The sequence below is a fragment of the Labeo rohita genome, unplaced genomic scaffold (assembly GCF_022985175.1).
Source record: "Labeo rohita strain BAU-BD-2019 unplaced genomic scaffold, IGBB_LRoh.1.0 scaffold_79, whole genome shotgun sequence".
In the NCBI taxonomy this organism is placed as follows: domain Eukaryota; kingdom Metazoa; phylum Chordata; class Actinopteri; order Cypriniformes; family Cyprinidae; genus Labeo; species Labeo rohita.
This window is the reverse complement of record NW_026129733.1, coordinates 446,758-461,085: the sequence shown is the minus strand read 5'-3', so window position 1 is coordinate 461,085 and position 14,328 is coordinate 446,758. Positions and strand designations below refer to the sequence as shown.

The window sequence follows — 14,328 nt, the reverse complement described above, 5'->3', positions numbered from 1 at the left end:
AAACACACAAAATCATATTGCTTTATTGGACTATAATGCATCTTTAACAAATGAATTATTTCTCATTTTGGCACTCAGAGGTTAGAGGAATGACCTCTTCACACTACACTGCAATCAATAAGCAATATATTATAAAAGCTCTCTCTCTCTCTCACACACACACACACACACACTAAAAAAAAATACTGTCTAAAAATTAATACGGAGGATGGATTTTCTAGATCTTTCTGTTCACACCATAAGCCACAATTAATGCAAAACAAATGCAATGTACAGATAATACTAATACTACTAATAATGTATATTTTATTTAGAATTATGCTGTTGATTGAGGTGGATGTTGGATGTCAAAACTCTTAAAGCATGTACCATAGTAAAGCATAGTAATCATGAAAACTCTGTCTGGTCTTATTTGCAGAAATTGCCACAAGCTCCTTTTAAAATTCCACTCATATGTATGCGTCGCTATTTTATTTATTTATTATTATTATTTTTTGTAAACTAATGTAACTATTTTGCAAATTTACCAGTTGTCGGCGATTACGTATACATTTGTATACGATTTTAATCGTATACAATTTCAGATTTGTAGAACAAAGGCGTGTGGCTCCTGTTAACCTAACCCTCGTTGAATCGAGAGCAGATCGTAGTAAAGGGCATGAATGAGATTTTACAAATGCATATAAATATGCTACTGATGAACTGCCATGAACTGCGTCGTTTCTTCGCATCTTATATCGCTCAACACATTTACCTGCCAAGCTTGCCATTCTTCCATATCGACGTGAACATATTACTAAACACACACTGCTCATTTTTATAATGAAAAGTCAGTTAACTGCTGTACAGGTGTATTAGAAAATAAACCAATTCGCGAACGTCAGTTTAATTTATGAGTGTGAGTAGAATGTCTCAAAGGTAGCCCACATCAGAGTGTAAAGATAGGAGGAACGGTCGAAGTGAGGCGGGGCAGGAGGAGTGTAAACATCGCCTGTGTTCTCACTGAGGTAGTCTTCCTTCAGTGTGACTGTAGATGTGCTCGGAGCACCGGATTACCCAAACAGAACGCTGAACGCGCGTCTCTTTCCGCTGCGCGCTACCAACGCGTCACATCTCACCAAAGTGCATGAAAGACCCAGAGCAGAGGGTGAAGAAAACACCAACAATTACCCGTTCCTGAATCTTCCAGGCTGACAGGTGAGAGCTGTTGTTAGTTTGCGCGTGTGTGTGTGTTTCCACATCAGTGGATCCACAGTAAAAGATGTAAATATGTCACAGACTGATACTTGCCGTAAGCTTTACTAATGTGATCTATTTAATGTGTTTGAAATTGTTCGTGGCATCTTTCTTTCTTTCTTTTCTTTCTTTCTGCATGACTGTACGAGTCTGATTGGTTGAAGCACACAATGATAAAAACTTTTATAACAGCGACAGAATTTTTCATTGAGCTGTAAGAACATTAAGCTCATGCACATTTCACCTGTTATCAAACTGCAGTTTACTCAAGAGAATTAAGATTGTTTTCTTGTAATAGGAAAATGAAATAGTAATAAATAAATTAATATATATATATATATATATATATATATATATATATATATATATATATATATTTTTTATATAATATTTTTAATAAAAAAGAAAAGAAAGAAATTGCATACATTTTCAGGGTTTTTGGGGGGTGTGAGTATTTCTTTCTTTCGTTCTTTCTTTCTTGCTAGGACTGCTTGACAGTCTGGAGAGATGTGTGAGAAAGCCTTCATTCAGTTCATTCTGTTCAAGTTCAAAAACTTCTTGAGTGGCAAAACGTTCAGTACAAGTCCCCCATTCATTGGGTTAAGGGACCCGTGTGTGTGCACATATGTGTTGATGCAGTAATTTTTATTTAAACCTTTAAGCTAAACAGGTTAAAACAGTTTGGAAATGATCATTAGCTTAAAAAGAGGGAACCTTATTTTTGCAGGTGGTTTCATCATTTGATTTGGAAAAACGATGGTGCATTAAGAAGTATTTTTTGTAAGATGGAGACACTTCTGTGATATCCTCCCCCACTGGTGTCGTATCAGAGCCAGGAGTCAAAGGTTAGCCGTGAAGGCAGGTGTGATGGGGGTGAAATTAAGGGTGGGGGGTTGGTGTGCTATGTCAAAATCATTGTAACGTACATCCCCGGGGAAATAGAGCATGTGGTAAATTCCTCTTCAAAGAAGTGTAAACGGCCTTAGAAAGATAATTCAGGTATGTCTGTTTTGAATGTGGGAGTTATATTCCGTTTTATTGTATTGAATATATATGCTCTTACATATAAGAGGAGAAACGAATGGAGTAATTGGGGTAGGCATCTGTTTTTGGATACTATAACCTGCTCACGTGCATTCGGAACACATTTCCATTACTGAACATTTGTCGGCTCAAAGGAGACCACTGAGGAGGAATAAATGAGACTAATTAAAGTGAAAAGCAGGATGCTGAAAAATAGTGGGTAGATGGTGTGAGAGAGAAATATAAAACAGCTTAAGGGGTGTTCGAACTGAAAAGGTGAAGGAAAGAAAGGCAGAGAGACAAATAAATGTGTATGTGTCTGTGTCTGTGCGTGTGTGTGCGTGTGAGTTTTAAGGCTTGAGTAATCCTCCTGGGAACAAGCTTGTGCTGCCAAAGTGCCATCCAACTCCTTTCTCTCTGTGCTCTTCATCACTCCTTTTTTTTCCTCTCTCCTCCCCCATCTCCATCTCTCCATAGCCTGTGTAGACTTCAAATAAATTTGGTCATGACAATGGGTAAAGATGGTGTCTTGCTCTTTTAGTTGTCAGACCTCTCGTCTTCTGAAGTGCTAAAATCATTCCCGTGTGGCACAGTGGCTCAGGATTTCCCATCACAAGACAAGAGCCTCGAAACTGGAATTCTGTACACTAGATGTTTGTCTGTGTGGCGCTCCACAGCGTTTAACTGAATCGTTGCATGCTTTTATCAGCAATAAAATGATTCATTTATGCCTTACACATTTTTACCTTAATTCAGGTCTTTGATATTCAGTTACAGTATTTCCTTTAGTAATTCAGTGATAATATAATAAGTAAGAGATAAACAAAATCATCTATTTAACGTACAGGCACGTGATCAAATATCCATCCACACGTTCTGCAAACATCTTGTCCTACGAAGGGTCGTGGGACGATTAAATATGGACTGGGAAAATCAGATGCGTGCAGCCATTGCTGTGGCATAAATTGAATTTTAACCCTTGTATGGTGTTTGGGTCTGTGGGACCCGTTTTCACTTTTTGTCAAAAGAAAAATGATGCGATGAATTCTTTTTTCAAACTCATACTCATTATTTTCTGTGCCGAAAATATATCAGAACAGATTTTCAGTGGCCACTCACTGTACACCCCCCTACACAATTATGTTACATACAGGATGTTCGGCTAATAAAAGAGTGGCAATACAAGGGTTAAGTGGGATAAATACTGCGTTTTTGCGAGAATAAGGACAATTATTGCGCGCGATCCATCTGTAAATTCCAGGTCTGCGTGAGGGACGGGACTGTTGACTTGTCTGGCTTAGCAGTCTCTCGGAGGAACTGTGAATTCTCTGAATTAAAACCCTTATGAGTTGGCCACACCTTCTTCACCACACACTCCCAGAATCAAACGAAGTGGATCAGTGTCTCGATGCTGCGATTTGTTCGTTGTGCAGCGATTAGCAAAAAGATCGGCATTCGGATCCATAGATCACAAACTGGAAGAAAGAGGGCTGATTATTCTCTCTCTTTCTCTCTTCTCAACACTTGCTGGCAGTCCTGTCCAGCTCCATCCCGCCAGTGCCCCCTCCCCAGCCCCAGATGCATGAACCTTCTCCTCGCCTCAAAGCCACCATTTCCACTCAAGTCTCTAACAGGCCTTTAAGGTGGCTTTGTGAGTATCTTTGTGTGCGCTGTCGGAGATGGCGGGGCATTAATTTCGCTCTTGAGTATGTAAATAAGTGGATGTGTGGGAGCGTAGAGCCGTTACTCACTTCGTCCGAGAGAGCTTTATCACCCTCGCCTTCTCTTAGCGGACACGCATGAGAATCTCAGCAGCACACACAATGCCAGCTCTCATAATGGCACCCTATGCCCATCTCCGTCGGCTTCCGGAGGGCCTCCATCTCTGTCTGTTTCCCCCCTTCCCAAGCACCCCAGCCATAGCCGCTGGGGGAACACAGGGGCGCGTTGTGTTTACCTCCGGCTGTGGCCAACGGAACACAAAACAATCCCGTTCATTGCCTGTTTGTCAGCCCTGGGGCTTTTGAAAGCCAACGAAAAAGAGAGATGAGAAAACAATGAAAAGCCCCTCCTGAACGCCGCACTAACATTTTCCCAGCTCAGGGAGCCTGTGAACAGGGACGGAGCCTCTAAACTGCTCCATTATTTCTCAGTACTTGGCATGATGCTAGAGCTGCTTGTGTTTGAATGAACGACTCCACACAGAGGGCTTTTGTGGGGAAACTTGGCTTAGCACGCATGCACTGCTTAATTAAGATTTTTCTATCATCTATCTATCTATCATCTATATTGCTATTTGATTAGCAATATTTTACACATTACAAATATATAGTAAATTGAATTGAACAATATTCATATTATGAATTACACACATTTATCTTTAATATAGATTCAATGTATTTTTCGATCATAATGGATAAAAAAAAAGCGAGAACATATAAACTTTCCTAAGTGAGATGACACATTTTATTTATTTATTTGTTTATTAACATTTTTATATCAGTGGTATTGTAACGGAGTGAACGAGACGAGAGGCGAGCGGATCCATATGCGAGCTTTATTATAGGGACGAGACAGATACAAGGTCGTACAGGCAGGGTCAAACAAAGGCAACAGGAGTGTCAGAGGCGAGACAAGAGAATAGTCCTTAAACAAGCGATAGTCCAAAAGGCAGGCGGCGTGACGTCGAAAGCGAGATGACCAGGCGAGAGAGCAAAACACGGGAACAAGGGAAACTAGGGAAGCTAACACTGGAAAATCAACAACAACTCACAATACTCCGTGGTTTGCAAGGGGAAAGACCGGGGCTTTTATAGCGCCGCTGATTGGTCGCGGGTGAAGTACAATGGCTGATGGGGAATGTAGTCCGGGGGTGTAGTGCAACAGTCCGTGTGAGATAGGGCGAGAGTGACATCTGGTGGTGAGCGGACCGTGGGACACCGACCAGATTCGTGACAGGTATTATGGTATTACAAAATAGTTCACCCAGCAAAAGCACAAAGCACAAAATGGAAGGCATGGCCATTTTAGAGGAGTGATTTACTAACAGCTTGCACCAGCGCAAACCTTCTTTGGTGTTAAAAACTACTAAAATTTACTATTGAAAATGCACTGAAAATGGACTACTTGCACAACTACTTCCGCGTTCTACTTGTTACGGTTCGGTTGTTTCCGGTTAGCGTTCAGAGCACCTACGTACAGACAGTTTCCAATGAGAACACAGATTATTACTACATTTTAGGGCTGGCATTTCTTTAAAAAACAATTAATCATATTCTCTGTGTTAACGTGAATCATATTCAACCTGCTGAAAGGTCACTATGAATATATTTCCCTTCCGTCTGTGCATTCTGAATAATAAATAAATACATTTCCCCACTAACCTGCCGCATTCTCATGAACAGCATTTTTCTTTTACTGATCATAATTCATACCTGATGAATTTGTTGTTACATGGTTTAACTTCAATTGCAGTTTTTGGTTTTATTTGTATTAAAACCATTTGTTTGTGCGTTGATGCTCTTATTCTGAGCCCCTACTGCTTATTCCATTGTTTAAAATGGCTGAATGAATGTGCGGTAACTGCCTTAAGGATGTTAAACATTTAAATAATCTTTAACAGTAGCACGCTGACAGTGCGACTTTTGAATGTTCATGTTTTGGCATTAGACTACATACAGTGACATGAAGACAGAAAATGACACAGAATAGTGACTAACATATTTAATACAGATAAATAAAGGTTCATTATGATCTTATTCATCAGATCTCATAAACTGCAGCGTCGGAATTAGGCCACTATAGAGCACTGACACCCTGTGGTGAACAATCACCTATGATTACCAGCCACCGCTTTCTCCGATCGGTTTATGTTGGATTAAAACTTCATGTTCCGTTGAGTTTGGAAAAATCTGTACTCAGTAATCATCATAATATGTCTTCTCCTGCCTCTGAAAATTTCTGAATTTTAAATCATCCCAAAAAATCTCATTTTATTAGGCGTTTAAGTCAACTAGATGATTACAGCGCATTGAAAATGTACATAACCGGAAATAACCGAGCCGTACGATTTCAAAAGGGAAGTGCGTCACGAGGCTCAGTGCAAGTAGTCCATTAGCGCTCGAAGGCATGGACATAGTTATTTTTGAAGCATATGTACTTATAGGAGTTTTCCTTTCAGATGCAAAATTTACAGTAGGGGAGTAGTTAAATCGTGCAACATGCAACATAATTTAAGGTTTGTGCTAGTCAGTATACCCGTGCTGCTATTTGTGCCATTACTTAACACCCTAAAAAAGCTTTATCACCTGTGTTGTTAGTAGATCACCCGCCCTTAATTATCATCAAAGTGTGTGATGTCATCATTCAAAGTCATTTTTTTAATTGCTTGGGCTCAATTCTCAATTTATTTTTTTTTTTTTCAGAATAAATTCTGATTTCTGAAAAGTACACATTTTCTACAGTTTGCACAAAAACAAAACGCACGTCTTGCTGATCAAAAGCGATGAGTCATTTCTCAGTATGTGTTCTTGTCTGTACTTGTGTTCTTGTGGACTTGAGAAACGTCATCAGTCGTTGCCCATGTACTGTTCCAATTCAAAGTTCACATTAGGCCAAGTAAAGTTCTAGTAAAGTTCCCGGATGTGTTCTTGCTCTGCTCCTTTTATCAAGGATGCATCAAGAGGTGATTTGTGCATGTTGAGGCAGCCAGGTATCCCAGAATGTATGTCACTCCAACCAGCGAGTGTTCATGGCGGAGGAGAAGACTTTTCAAAATATTACTGTTTTTGAGCCATAGTTGTAAGAATGTAGTTGTTTAAAACTCAAATCTGCAGTTTATTTGTAAAAATAGCGGGGATGTGAGCTCCAGGTGATCACCGGGCGCTCGGCGCTCACGTATCCCGCCGAGAGCAGCCTTACCTCACCCAGTCCTTCTGAAACATGCTGCAGGCTCCGATGTCTCTCTAGTGGTTACACATAAGATATCATTTGTTTTAGGCAAATCTAACAGGCAATCTATTATTTGTTCCTGATCATATCGTTTTGGCTGAGCACAAAGTTATGTTTCATAACTTCATATATATATTTAACTTTACTGTAGTACAGTTCTGACTTTGTAGCATACTGAATTGTTTGCTTTTGTCTTTATTTCCCATTATATAATCCTATTATATAATAATAGTGTTTTATATTTTGTTTTGTTAAGTATCATACGGTGAAGTTAATGAAAGTATGCGTTTCCTGAGCCACAGTTAGTATGTTTAAATGACAATGAAATGAGGCAGTGGTATTTAATATCGTATTTCATCTTATTGTAAACATTAAATATACATACAGTGAGGATAACTGGAGTAGCCGTTTGCAGAATTACCAGAATTGCGTCCATCCATCCATCCTCAGTTCACACTCCCAAGTTGAACTTGCCAAGTCACAAGAACTACCAAGGACACAAGTCAGAACTTTGTGTTCCTGGTGTTGAGAAACGGTCATTGTGTGAACCATCAGATGCAAGTTGATCCATTCAGTCATCAAAATCTGGGGCCTCATGTATTAAACTTCATTTCATCCTTACAATGCCTAGTTTTAGCATGCAGAATTTCCTTGTTCCATATGCATATTCACATGTACATATATATATATATATATATATATATATGACTGTGCAAGACTATGCAAGAAACATACACCAAAATGTATGTTGTTTTGTCTATAAAGTAAACACTTCAGGATGTATATATATATATATATATATATATATTTACTGGAAACCAAGCAGTAACTTATTTTTGCAGTGCAAACACAGTTGTCTGACATCAGTATGTCCCTCAAAGAACATTTTAAAATAATTTTGTGCGTAGCATTTGGGTTAGGCCCCTGGTGTCAGTGTCCCAAAAATAAATGTACTATATACATATAAATGTGCGTATACATTTTACCTACTGTTGAAATCTGCATTAAAATGGTTGGTATGTTACAAAACGTAGCTAGACAAAACTGACATTAAGTGTCACTAAAAAAGTCAAACAAAAAATTTGAGCAAAATTGACAAAATCTTACCACTATTTTAGTCCTTACGGTTGATGTAGTGCTTATGAACGCCACCTTACAGACGACCTATCAAATACTACTTATCAACCTGCACTTCAAGTGAGTGGCGCAAAATGTCAAAATTAGATTCTAAATCATCAACGTTCGATCGTGTCTCTTGCGCATCCTGCCTTCCTAAACGCGATTTAGCACTTTCAGCTCAAGCCAGCAGACATGAATGACGTTGAATATTTGCGGTGCAGTGATTGTGAAGTGAGAGCCAGTATACACCAGCAACAGAACAACACTGCTCGCAGTGCAGATAAGGTGTGTGGTTTTCACTGGGTAAAATTAGTAAATCTAGCAAAGCTGGATTAAAATCGTACCATCATAGCAGTAAACATCATAAATAAGATAAGAAATAACTAAATCAGTATCAGCTACTGGACCACTATTTAGTAATAAGTGCTTTTGAAACACTTGGATCAGTTTTACAGTAGATTTCATTTTTATGGCAAACACACACATGTACTGTAAAAGGAAAAACGGGGAGTATTATTAATTGTTGTTAATAATTGTTTTTATTTATGTGGTGAAAAACTGTGTAATTGGTGATACAACTGTACGTTATGCCTTAAATGTTCGCCTTGTCTGAGCTTTGTCTGTTCAGTCATCTAGACCAGGGATAGGCAACGTCGGTCCTAGAGTGCAGATGTCCTGCAGAGTTTAGTTCAAACCCTGAAAAAAAAAAAAACCCTCATCTGCCTGGAGCCCTAGTAATCCTGAACACCTTGATTAGCTCGTTCACGTGTGTTTGATTAGAGTTGGAACTGAACTCTGCAGGTCACTCCAGGACCGACGTTGCCTATCCCTGGTCTAGACTCAAAGTCGTTTGTTAGGAACATGTTTTAAACTTAACTTAACTTTAACTTAAATTCAGTATTTCATGTTTATTTACTAATGTGCCCAGTACCCGTGTAATAAGGGGGAAAACATACAATGAGTTGGCTGTTATGAAAAAAAAAAAACCCTCATGAGTCCTGATCACCCTGCTGGGGTTTATTCTGAGATAACAACCAACTGGATGTACATTATTCCTTATTTGAAAACAACTTATAAATGAGTTGTAGTCTGCAAAGTTTGTAAAGTAAAATGTCAAGCATAAATGTGTGTTCTCACAATTGTAATCTATCTAAAATGGATAAGCTCTGAATGCTGCTAGTTGTATATTTATGCTGCAGATGTTCACTTTTCAGTGAGAAACTTCATAGCAGATCATTATGGATATTAGAGGAGATTTCACTTAATAAAATGAGATGCCTCTGGAATCCTTACACGTGTTAGCAAAGAATCAGACAAAAGTAGGTAAACATTTTAAAACAAGTCTTGTACATTCAACCAAAACCTGTTGCTAACTCACCTAACCTGCTTCACAGAGTTAGACCTAAATGCTAGATTTGGAAAAGTATGGGAAATTTACCTTAACAAATTTTAAAATCCAACATTTAGTTTTTTATGTGAAGCACTCATTGTCACAGTCTTCATGAGAACAGCTTTTGTTTCCTGGCAGACAATTAAAGAGGCTCCCAGAAATAGTGTAGAAGTGAGCCAGTCAAATTCTAATCCTAAATGTGTTTCCAGTTTAGCATGCCATATGTAATGTGGGCGGCCCGTGACGCCTGAAACAAGCACAGTTTTCGCACCATTATCACTATTATCGTGAATACGAATGACAGGTAACAAATATACACTGTGACAACACAATAATAAGTGGATGTTAAATGATACTATAAAAGAATGATTAAGCCAACAGACCTACTTTCCACTCACGGGCCATTAGCAATGAGAGGAAAATTAAATGAATATTAATATTAAAAGTAGGGTCAGTGATTTCTGGTAGGCAATGTTGACATTTGAAATCATCAAAACAAACACGTTCATACCCCAAAGGGTCTCACCCCTGTTTTGCCCCACACATACGTACGCAATATTCCGCCATGGTTCCAGTTGGAAACGAGTGTACGTGTTCTATTCAGAGGGCATTAAAGTGTGCAAGATGTTAATTTAAATTGTGTTTATTTACAGAGGTATATGATGTCACACTTCACACTTCTCTAGTAAGTTTGGTCTGCGTGTGAAGGCGCTGCAGGCTTTGGTGCAGCGCAAATTCATGAAGTGAAGTAAACTTCAGCAGATTTCCCCTGCTCAGGGAGTACGGAGCAATGAACGCTGTGTAGGGATCATATCAATCGGAACAAAATTCATGCACGTAGCCCCCTTCTAACGAGCTGGTTATCTGAATCAGGTGTGTTAACTAAGAGAGACATCTTTTGTTTTTTATCCGCCATCTCTATCGTTCTGTTGTCGCTCGGCTTGGCTGTCCTGTGCACTGAACACTCTCTCCTCCACATAATGAGTAGACACGCCCCTTACTGCTGATTGGCTACAATTTTGTTTTGGTACTCGGCCTGAGTAAAGTTTTCTAAAGCATTAAAGCTTAGTATCAAAAGATCAACAAAAACAAAAGAATTTATTTCATATTTAAGCAGACAACCCTCTATGGATTGACACATTTGCTTGCAGAACAAACACACACACACTGAGCCTCATTCACGAAACGTGAGCAGCATTCATTTGTTATAAAGTTGTTCTGACATAATTTTTCAGATTCAAGAAAGTGTGTATTTTTAAAAAGTCACCTTGTATGGAAAAAAAGACATCTGCTTTCAAACAAACATAAATGGTGCTTTGATGCTTTTTTTGTTTTTTTACACTGCACTTTTTTACACTAAAGAATTACACTATGCATACACTATGTATGTGATATATACATAAGAAAAATAATTAGTTAACCAATTAGTTAATTGATAAAAAGCTGCATGGTCAGTTTTCCTTTTTATGATAGATTGATAATAGAATGATAGAAGCATAAGAGTTGAATTGAATATATTTTGTTAATCATATGGGCAGTTCATGCAGTGTACTGAAGCAGAGAATGTCCTGAAGATCAAATAGCTGCACATTTTATTCACAGGCAGCATTATTCTGATTGTGAACAAGTGTGCACTCACGTCCCTTTTACAAATGACTGGAATTCATTCCCATGCACATGCTTAACTGTCAAATCTGAGGTTTACAAAGTGTTTGAGAATCTGGCAGAGAGTTTTCGGGAAGGTCTATTTTATGTATTTATTTACAAAAGCTTCATAAATGAGGGTATGTATGCATGTATGCATGTGTGTGTATGTATGTATGTATAATTAATTATGTATGTATGTATGTATGTATGTATGTATTTATTTATTTATTCATTCATGTGTGATCATTTTCCATATTTTTTGAGTAAAACTGTTTAATTGTATTAATTAAGTAAAATGTTTTATAAAAATCTTGTTTTTTTTTTTGTTTTGTTTTTGTTTTTTTGGTTTGTTTCTTTGTTTCTTTGTTTGTTTCTTTGTTTGTTTTTTTGTGAGGCTTGGGTTGCAGCTCTTCAGAAAAATCCTGTTGTGTTTAGTTAATCAAATTATGTATTGAAATTATGTATTGAACTTTTGTTGTATATTTGCTAATTTTTGGAAATGAATTGGAACACAGTCTGAAAATGAAGTGTTTCATTGCATTTTGTTAAAGAGATTATCTTTTATTGGAAAAAACAACCATATGAAGACTTTGGAAGAAGTATACTGAGAAATGCATGTAACCATCTCAGAACAAACGGTTTGAGTTTTAGGTTTATTTGATATTAAGATATATGACAGTAGGTTACCAACTCCAATAATTGCTTTTTTTGCAACTCCAATAACTTACTAACCAAATATCTATTTATCTATCTATCTATCTATCCATCTTTTTTTGTAGTTAATGGACAAAAACAAGGAAGACTATTGTTATAACTGTTCCTATATCTGTTTTAATGTTCTAAATTTGATTTTAGTCCTACATTTAAATAGAAAATATTGGCATACTCTAAATGAATGAGGTTTTACATGTTTGCATGTGTCAGTGCATGTTTGTATGTATCTTTTTGACCTAAGCCCCCTCTGGAGGATGGCGTAGAGCAGGAGAAAGGCAGGCACTGGAAGGGACCGAGAGGAGCCATGGTGAAGAAGACGGATGAAGGAGCCAGAAGCAGGAGGACCCAGGTGTTGGTCCAGAGAACAGCCAAGATGGTGGCCCACAGTGGAGTCGTTGGAGGGAGGAGCCATGGTGGAGACTGAGCCAGTGGAAGAGAAGCTCAGGATGGAGACCCAGGTGGAGCTAAGCAGACGGAGAGCCGGGACAACACCCAAGGTCTGGAAGGCAGAGTTGACAGCTCATACGAGTGAGGCGGAGAAGGTGACCCGGAAGAAAGAGGTAGTAGGCAGTGCCTGAAAGATAAGAAAGCCCGGTGGAGCCAGTGGGATAATGATAGAGATGAGAGAGCTAGGAGCCAAGGCAGAGCCGACGGGTCGGAAGACAGAGGAGAAGTCCAGGGCTTAAAGGCTGGAGGTGGAGACAGTGGATCCTCATGCCTAGTCTGAGCCCAAGGTGGATCAGAGCGCACTTCAGAGCTGAGGGACTGACAGGAACCAGTGGAGACAAGGCAGAGGAACAGACTGGCATTAAGAGAGAAGGCGGGAGAGGGAGGCTAGGTGGGAACTTGAGAGTAACAGGGAGCCCAGGAGATGCAAGAGAGCTGGACAGAACCAGCAGAGACTCAGACTTAAGAGAACCGTGGCGGGAGATGGAACCGTGGCGGAAGTGTGGGCAGGGCTTCCCACCAAACCCTCAATATCCACTAGTGCTTCTTTGTGGATGGGCGATGTTGCCGGCTGACACACCTGGTCAGACGAATCAAGAGGCTTAGGCTCTGGGCCGTTGATAGGCTCAGTCGTGGGTTCTTGCGCTAGCTCTCGTGTTGCGACAAGCTCAGGCTCTCCATCTGCAGTGGCCTCAGGCAATTGATCCATGCAGAGGGATGACGGCTGGCTGGTCTCTGGTCCAGGAGCGGGGCTGGGATGTCCTCCTCAGCGTGGCAGATGGAGAAATACAGTCCATTTTTCTCCAGCACCCACTCCACGAAAGTGGCGAAACTCCCTTAAAGACCGGATAGTGAGTCTGGTGTAGAAAGTCCCTCATATGGTCATCGAGGGAGTGATGCCCTTGCTTCAGGCAGAGGAGCAGTACAGCAAGGATATCCATGGGGGCTTAGAAACAAAAGGAAAGGAAAGGAAGAGAAAGGAATGTAAAAGGAAAGAAAAAAAAATCTTTGTAGGATTACAATTATGTGGTTTTCTTATTTCAGGCAGAAGGCACTCATGTGAATATGCACACGGGTTATGACCGTTTGACTGGAATGAGAAAAGAACTATTCACTGTTGCCGTTTCATTTTACAGTTGTAGTCATAATGTTAAATATTTAAGATGGAATGCTGGTATCACAGTAAATGGGTAAAACAGTAAAGTCTAATAATGTTGGCTCCAGTAAAGTCAGTCCTGCCTTTCATTTAAATTACCAATCACTCACGTCAGTGCCTGGTCTTCACTCACTTTTGCTCTACGAAACTGGGCAAATCTGTAATATGTAGTTTGGCAAGTAGTTTTTGGAATTTCAGTAGTCCCCCATTCAGTTCGACAGGAAGTGTACTTGCATGACTGAAAATAGCTGCCCGAGCGAGTTTCCAAAACGGCAGCCAAGCGAACTGACTTTGCTTGAAAAGAAAGTGTGTTTAATTAGGCTGGTCCTTTGCTGGTTAATGCAACATGACCAGCTAAGGACCAGCATTAACCAGCTAAGGTCCAGCATAAACCAGCATCAAAACCTACCTAACTAGCATCCCAGCATCAAAACATACCTACCAGCATATGCTGTTTTTTCACCAGGGGTGGGGGGCAAAGGCTGTGAGAAATTAGCTAAATATTGGTTGTTTGTTCACAATCCATGTCATATTATTTCTTCCATTCTTTTATTTCTTTCATAATCTCTTTGTTTTGCTAAATGCTGCTGGTTGTGATGGTATGTGCTATGTGTGTTTCGAACAAAAGTGATGGTTTGTCAATATT

At 39.4% G+C, this 14,328-nt stretch overlaps 1 protein-coding gene across 2 annotated transcripts in view; it reads left to right on the top strand.

Moving 5' to 3' along the window:
* The first annotated feature begins 987 nt into the window (after positions 1-987).
* slc1a2b (solute carrier family 1 member 2b) overlaps positions 988-14,328 on the top strand; it is a 47,773-nt gene continuing 34,432 nt past the window's right edge. Inside the window, exon 1 of one of the 2 annotated variants that reach the window (XM_051104734.1) lies at positions 988-1,197. The gene's annotated coding sequence lies outside the window, so the exon portion shown is untranslated. The remainder of the gene's footprint in view (positions 1,198-14,328) is intronic. The other variant, XM_051104735.1, reaches the window with a different exon arrangement.